The sequence below is a fragment of the Lycium ferocissimum genome, unplaced genomic scaffold (assembly GCF_029784015.1).
Source record: "Lycium ferocissimum isolate CSIRO_LF1 unplaced genomic scaffold, AGI_CSIRO_Lferr_CH_V1 ctg4107, whole genome shotgun sequence".
Lineage (NCBI taxonomy): Eukaryota > Viridiplantae > Streptophyta > Magnoliopsida > Solanales > Solanaceae > Lycium > Lycium ferocissimum.
In genome coordinates this window covers 76,447-85,317 of record NW_026725570.1, presented here as the reverse complement: position 1 = coordinate 85,317, position 8,871 = coordinate 76,447, and positions in this window count along the sequence as shown.

The following is an 8,871-nucleotide window of genomic DNA, read 5'->3' as shown; positions in this document are numbered from 1 at the left end:
CGAATCACACGAAATATATGGGTACTACTATAAAAACATGAATTTACAATGCGCAATGTTGATAGACTTTTTTACCGTTGATAAGTGCATCATATGTTAGGTTATCCTAATTATAATTAATATATAATTTTTTTGATCGCCTTCGATTTCAATCAAAATTTGGTGATCTAAAGAAGTTTGTGTATATTTGAAGACTTGAAGAGGTCCATGTATATTATTTTTCATTTGTTTTATTGTTTGTTTAAGTCTGGCTTAGAACAATACTAAGTCATTCTTGTCTGAAGTTAAATATTATGAAGGATTCCTTTAAATTAACCAGTAATCTTTTAAAGCATGTTTGTGTTTTTCATGACAATAAATAAAGCATATGGTAAAAATTATCTATGACGTTGGGCTATACGTGTTGCAACATATTTTCTAAGATGAAAAATTGCATGGATATTTATATTTTTTTCTACAGTTAAATATTTAAAATTTGTGATGAACTAATTAGCAAAAGAATCCACTTTTATTCTTTTTCAAATTCCTTACATTAGTAAATTATTTTTTCAAATTCACAAAATTCTTAAGTATATAATTTCTTAAATAAGAAAAATATTAGTGGTATTAGAAATAAAGCAAAATCAATTATAATATAATGTTAAATGTCAAATTGGTAAAATGCAAATTTAAAGTAACAACGATGAAATAGTAGAAAATAAAATATAAGAGTATTCTAAATAAATTGCCATTATTCTTTTTGTACACTTTTTCTAACAAATAAAAACTCTTAATATTCTTTTAAATATTAAGTTATTTCACTACTAAATGAACATGAATTATCGACGGAAAGTTAAATAGTAAAATTCTCCGCCAAATTATTTAACGATGGATTAGTAACAAATTATAAAAATAAAAATAAAAATCTTAGCTACGAATAATTAGCGACAAATTAACGAATAAGTTTGTTGCTGAGTCCAATTTTTATATACTGTTTGTTGATAAATGAGGTACATACACAAAGACCAGTAAAAAGTAAATACCTTGATGTAGTAAATTCTGTGAGACCCATTATCCGCTCTTTCCCCAATTCCTCAATAAAATTGCAGATAGTTATTCGGAAGTTTGTACCAGTCATCAAGCGGGAATCAGAAAATTAGATTCCACAACCCATTATGTCATCTTTTATTTTAGGTCTGCCTCAGACAAACCCATTGCCTTTACTTTTAAACCAAATTGTGTTTGTACTTATTTCTGTCAATCTAGTACCCATTGCTTTTTCCTCATTGACAACCCTTCTGATTAGTTCTTCCAAAAGCAATATCCAGTTTCGAATTTATCAACGACAATACCCCTAAAATTTACTCTCTTCAGCTTTTTAGCATTTTCACTATCCACAAATAAAAGCAATTTTGTCTGATCTCAAACATTCATTACTCATATCAAAATAGAAAGGAAAAAGCGAGAAACACAAATGAGAAGTTGTAGATTGATTAGTGTTAGGCGTGAATTATTAAACAGCCAGGGTTAATGGGAGTTTAGATTTTCCAATAGAGGGACACGACTGTAGTAAATAAATCAGTAGTGACGGTTCGGTTTATTTTTTATGTAGCAGATAAATGAAAGAGTTGAGTTAAAAAAGTCAAAAAAAAAAAGAAGGTAAAAAGATAAATATGGATGCTGGGTTTTTAAGTATGCCACGTAAGCGGGCTTAAGTCCCAGCTTTATATATATATAGATTCTTGATGTTGTTTGGTAATTTATAGTTTAGATTAAAGTAATCTCCATTCATATGTGGCTTAAAAGGCTACTTAAACTTTGTGGTATTTTGAAAGTTCGGGTTTGTTCGGTTTTCGGTAAGTTAAAGTAGATAAAATCTTACCGAACCAAAAAGTTTGATTCGGTCAAAATTCGGTTCGGTAAATTCCGGTGATTTACCATTCAAGAAAGATACACACTTTAACTTCGACAAATATATCCATCTTTCATTAAACATAAAAATTAGGTGACAAACTAATGGAATGGCAAAAAATGAAAAGCTATTCTAATAGCGTGAAATGCTATTAAAATTAGCTGACATGGCAGATGTCCATTTTTTTTTCTTCTATATAAATGATTAAAGGCCCCTCAAATATTGGTCATCTCCATTCATCTGTGGCAGTAGTGGAAAAATGGCTACCTCCGCCTAAACTAGTAAAAAAATTAGCAATTGCCGTCGAACTCCCCCACCAATTTTTTGTTCTCCCCACCTACTACAACATAAAGAAAAAATCCGGCACAACAATTATCGAATTTCAAAAACTCAAACACAAAACAACTCTAGATTCAAAGAGCCGGATAAATAGGAATATCAAAATATCAAATTTCAAGCTTAAAAATGAAAATCCAAATTAAAAATGAATTGATCGCTTTCCAGTTAACTTTTGCAATTCGATTGCATTGCAAAGAGAAAGGTCCAATTTTTTTTTTTTTTTTTTTTTTAATTCCTCTCAAGTTTTTCCTATTGTCGACAACTCGACATCATTTTCTAATGGAATAAATAAAAGAGAAATATTGTGGTGAGCTGATTATTATATTATATGAGAAAAAATGATGATGAAGAAGATGAGACAAAAATGGGACAAATAGAAATTGAAAAGGAATTGGGGAAGGGAGTGGTCGACATGGGGATAGCGGGAATGACTATGGTGGGGTTGAAGAACAAGTGGGTTTTGTTTTCCTTTTTCTAATTTTTATTTTTTTTTAAACTTTTATTTACATTTGTTATTTTTATAATCCACGTGGCATTAAATAATAGATTCACTTGTCACGTCATTAACAAGTGTTTTTCACACACTTGGTCTTGTGGATGCAGGGGTTACCAAAATACATATTTACCAAGTTAAAGTGTCTATCCATGGCCAAGTGCGAGTTTGAGTGTCCTAACTTTACAAAACGTGTCGAGTTTAAGGGTCTATCTATGATGTTCTTTAGGAAATGATGTGGATTTATTGTGTTGGTGTGTTAACTGCAGAGGGGTCATCAAAATTCAGTAGAAATGATGCCAATTTTTTTCATGCTGATGATTGTTGGAGGAATTAGGCACCCTTTGATTTGTGCATCTCTGGGAGCTGTTTATATTGTGGCTCGCTATTTTTACTTCACTGGCTGTGCCACTGGTGATCCCCAAAATCGTCTTACTCTTGGGTGAGTCTCTCTTCCTTGAATGATTTTTTTTTTTTCTGTTACTTATTATCATTTAGATTGAATTTTACTAACAATTTGAATATCCAAAAAAATCAAAGTAAGAAGGAACAATGCTCTGTATATGAACCATTTGACCTTTGACCTTTGACAAGTGAAGTGCATCTTTTACTTGCTTTTGCCTAATGCTCAAACTAAAAAAAAAGAGTTAATTGAATTATTATGATCTTGTTATGATGGTGGAGGGAAAATTTACCAGGGTGTTGTTTATACTATGTCAATGAACGGAACGCAAGCGTCTTCCGTACTTAGTAGGTATTTGGACATGGGATTTTATGTCATGAGATGAAATCTCAAACCATCTAAAAAGGCATGATTTGAGATTTTAAATTTTTTAAATGTAAAACTTGACCCATAAGTTTATATTTTGTAAAAAAAGACTCATAAGTTGGTACCAACCATTTACTAATCTCATTAACTTCTACCAACCTTTATTTATGTGGGAGGATTATATTAAAGAGTAGTTACATTACTATTCGTGTTAAATTTTCCTTTTTATTAAACTAAAGTTTGATCAATTGATGTTGTATTTTTTAAAAAGGCCTTCTAGTAACATATTAATTTTGTTATGAACTATAACTTGCTCATTTGGTAAGATTGTATAAGAATTGAGAAAGTTTTGATAGTTTTCACAACTTGTGGGGTTTTTATGTCTATAAGAAAAAATACAACTTCAGAAATCCAAATTGTATGTCCAAACATGATTTCATCTCATGGTTTCAAATTATGATTTCAAATCATGTCCAAACGGCTTCTTATATTTATATCTTTCTTGTTAATTTTGACTCTTAGGGGGCGTTTGGTTCAAGGGATTAGGTGGGTTATTCCGGTGTAAGTTTTGGGATGAAATTTATCCCTTGTTGGTTGAGGGTATTAGCTAAAACTAGTAATTTTTTTTTTTGTATCAAAGTCTTGGTAGAACTTATCCCATATAGATGGTGGGATTAATTATCCCAAACTCTAAGTTATAATCCTAGGATATCCTAGGTTTGAACCAGCCAAAAGTTATAGTAATTTATTCCATTTGGAAGGTTTTTTTTTGTTGAAGACAGCTTTTCGTGCCCTTACTTTTGAGTCTAGCACCATTCATTACCGTGGACCAAGTCCCTTTTCAGAATAGGTAGTCTTTTTTTTTTAGAACAAATACATTCCAGACCAGAAACCCAATGTAGATGGCTTCGTTTGGTATAAATCAGGTGCGGATAAATATTTATCGGGTTTGGGGGTTAGAATGGAGAAGTTCAAGAAATGGTGTGTAATGTTCTGAATGCTAATTATTTTGGTTTTACCGCTGTGCAGGTACAATTTCTTGGCAATAATGGGACTGATGGTTTGCTCAATATCTTGTGGAATTAATTTCCTTATGTCATGAATAATACTCTCACATGGAGCAACCTCCTTGTAATTCCCCTTACTTCCAGTAAAGAATGTCTCTTGTGTTTTTCCCTGTTGCATTAGATGTTGACTTTTGGTTTCCTATTCTCTTATTTTCCTGATTGTGTCCATTTTCCAGCTCTTGTAATGTGATCTAGGTCTTTTAAGTTGGACATTTCTGTAACTAGAGATGAGACTTGAGGAAGAAGATTTGAGAGTAAGAGAGAGTTAAGAAATATCTGATTCTCATTCAACTGAAAGTGAGATGCAAAATATCTGTACAATATGAATATATATAGACATGTGCTTAACCGACTAACTAGCTTCTAAATAACTAACTCAACACCACTAACTATCTAACTATTACAGTTTTCATCCAGTTGGGGCCAGTTGGCACCATCTGTGCACTCACAACTCAACACTCCCCCATAAGTTGAGTTTTGGAACACATCTAACAAACTCAACTTGCTGATCAAATAGTTGTGTTGCTGTCCTCCTAATGCCTGGGTTAAAATATCTGCTTCTTGATCAATTCCTGAAATATGCAGTGCTTTGATAATTCTTTTCTGAATCTTCTCTCTTTAAGAATGACAGTCTATCTCTATATGCTTTGTCCTCTCATGAAAGATTGGATTTGCTGAGATTTGCAAAGCTGCCTTATTGTCACAAAACAGATTTACAGGCAACTTGATCTTCATATTCATTTCATTCAACAATCCTACAAGCCACAGAATCTCTGATACAGCTGAAGCCATGCTTCTATATTCTACTTCAGCTGTACTTCTGGATATAGTCTCTTGTTTCTTGGATTACCAAGAGACTAAACTCTTTCCAACTTAACATAATATCCACCCACAGATTTCCTAGTTACTGCACATGAGGCTCAATCTGAATCACAGAAGCCTGTAAGTGTATCATCTCTATCACTGCTCAACAACACTTCTAGACTAGGCTTGCCTTTGAGGTATCTGACTGCATGTAAGGCAGCATCCATGTGTGACTGCTTGGGTGCATGCATAAATTAACTCAAAGTTTGCACAGAATAGGAGATATCTGGTCTGGTCATTTTCAGATACAATAGTTTTCCCACTAGTTTTTGATACATACTCCTATCTTGTAGCAATGGATCACTGTCATTTTCTCCTATCAGATGTTTATCATATTCAGCAGTGGTAAACTTCATGTGTTGCTCCAATGGTGTTATTGCAGGCTTAGCACCTGACATACCCCATTCTGAGATTAGTTCTAGTGTGCATTTTCTTTGTGTCATGACGATGCCTCTGTCAAATCTAAGAAATTCAATCCCTAAAAAATACCTCTACTCCCCTAAGTCTTTGATTTTGAAATTCCTTTGTAAGGTGGATTGAGTATCTTTGATCAGTTCAATATTATTTCCACTAATCAATAGATCATCAACATAAATGAGTATCATTACCATTTTCTGACCATCTTGTTTAGTGAACAATGAATAACCATGCTTGCTTTGAGTGAATCCTGATTGCATCATGGAGGTTGTGAGCTGATTGCATCATGGAAGTTGTGAGCTTAACGTGCCACTGTCTTAATGCATGCTTCAAACCATACAATGATTTTCTCAACCTACATACCTTGGACTCCCCCTTACTGCCAAAACCTTGAGGCAGTACCATAGACTTCCTCATTAAGGTGCCCTTGGAGGAAAGCATTAAAAACATCCATTTGAAAAACAGGCCATTTGAACATAGCTGCTAACGAAAGTGCACATCGAACAGTGATCATTTTTGCAACAGGCGAAAAAGTATCATGACAATCTATGCCCTCCTGTTGTGTGTATCCCTTAGCTACTAGTCTAGCCTTAAACCTCTCTATACTTCCATCAACAAGATATTTGACTTTGTATACCCATTTACACCCAATGGGTTGTTTACCAGGGGGTCAATTTATGATCTCCCATGTGTGGTTGCTTTCAAGTGCATCAAGCTCTTGTTTCATGGCATGAATCCATCTATCATCTAGAATAGCTTCAGAATAAGAATTTGGTTATGTGGTAGGGGAGAATTTAGAAAGGTAGGCTTGATAGGAAGGACTAAGATGATTATAATATACAACTTCATTAATGGGATGTGCAGTAAAACCTCTAGAAGTGGTTTGACTATAATGATAATCAAGATAAGAGGCTTGGTTGCTCTAGTAAGCCTTCTAGTAACATGTGAAGAAGTAGTAGTAACTGGATAAGAAGGAAATTGACTAGAGACAGAAGAATCTGAAATTGGAAGTGAATTATGACTTGGTGATGGAGAAAAAGTGGGATATGAATCAGGGCTTGGTGTGGAAGATGGATAAGAGGAAGTAAGTGATTGAGAGGTGAGGAGATCAGAAGGTGACTGCGGAGGTGAGAGGGAATGAGAGACTGGAGATGATGTAGAAGGTGAAGTGTGTAAGTGAGTAGGTGAATTGTCATCAGGAAAAAACAAGGGTATAAAAGAAGACTAATCAGGAAGAGGGTGCTTGAAAGGAAAGACATATTTTCTAAATGAGACATCTCTACTGACAAAAAAAGTATGTGAATACAAATTATATGAGCTGTAGCCTTTTTGAACTGAGGAATAACCTATAAACACAGCTTGTATGGCCCTAGGGGAAATTTTTTCAGGTGGATTAGGATCATTAGCATAACATAGGCAACCTAAGGTTTTCATGTGAGACAGTGATGGTGGAGTGCCATGAAGTTTTTCATATGGAGAAATGCCATTGAGTAATGTGGATAGCAACCTATTAATGATGTATGCAGCAGTTAGAATGCAATCACCCCAAAAGTGGATAGGAATATGACCTTGGAACCTTAAGGCTCTTGCCACTTCTAAAAGTTGTCTATGCTTTCTTTCAGCAATTCCATTTCTTGAGGAGTATAGACACATGTCCTTTGATGAACTATGCCAAAGGACTGAAACAAAGAAGCACATTGGGAATTAACAAATTCAAGACCATTATTAGATCTTATGGTCTTAATGGAAGCATTAAACTGATTATGGACTAAATGTATAAAAGCTCTTAAATGCATAATACAATCACTTTTGAACTTTAAAAGGAAAGTCCATGTCATTCTAGTAAATTCATTGTCACACCCCAATTTCCGATAGGGTGTGATGGGCACCCGACCCTTATCTAGGGCCGAGCGAACCCTCTAACTATCGTAACTCTTGTAATCATAATAGGCCCTTAACCAGTTCATAACTGCGTAATGAAAATTTTCAAAAGAACAAACATACTTTATATCTTTTTCAAATTAGACAGAACTTGTAACCGTACAAAATCTGTAAATCTACATATAACAATACTACGGCTTATGGAGCCGCTCACAACGGACATCTTATGCACATGACTCGTTCATAAAGTCTCTAACATGACCCGGATAGCATAATACAAACAAACTGCGACTCGGCGGACTCCGAGCAAGTGGAGTTCGCCAATCCCGCCGGATCATCTTCTGCTAATATCTTTAGCTCACCTGGGTGTACCTGCGCGCATGAAACGCAGCCCCCGAAGAAGAGGGGGTCAGTACGGAATGTGTACTGAGTATGTAAAGCAGGAAATCCATTTACAAAGCCATAACCGGGATGAGAAACTACAGGAAACAAGTATAGGAACCTGAGAGTCATAACTTGCCTGTATAACACTTATCATATATATACCTATGCTGGTGAGCAAAACATATCACAATCATATTAATTCGGAAATCATATGCGAAGTACAGAAAACAGATTTAGTAGTCAGAATGTCAGAAGGCTTAGCTTATTCTTCTTTCTTTTCGAAAAACATTTCTATCTTATATAAAAAATAGATCATATCATAATAGGCCGACATTAACCGACGTGGATTCGCCTAAACCAAGGGAATTTTGCCTCGTCACTGGGTTTGCCCCACCACCGGCTCCGGAATAAACAGATCGTATCATCAGATTATCATATCATCAGAACGGACTCATTATATTGTCAGATTTCCACATTATCAAATCATTATATCATCAGATCAAACAGAATAGCATAGCATATATCCTATGCGGCCCATAGTGGGACCCGGCGGACGGAACGTGGTCGCCCTCCCGCCTTGGGCGCCACAACACATCATACTTCGGAAGTTTTCGTATCTCTCCCCCATCTCCGTCATACATCATATCACATAACCACGGCATCCGGCTAAAAGGCTCGGCGTACAAACACATCATAGCACCATAATAATAGTCGCACATCATACTTCTAAGCTCATCATACTTCGCATTGTGCGCACGATAGTACC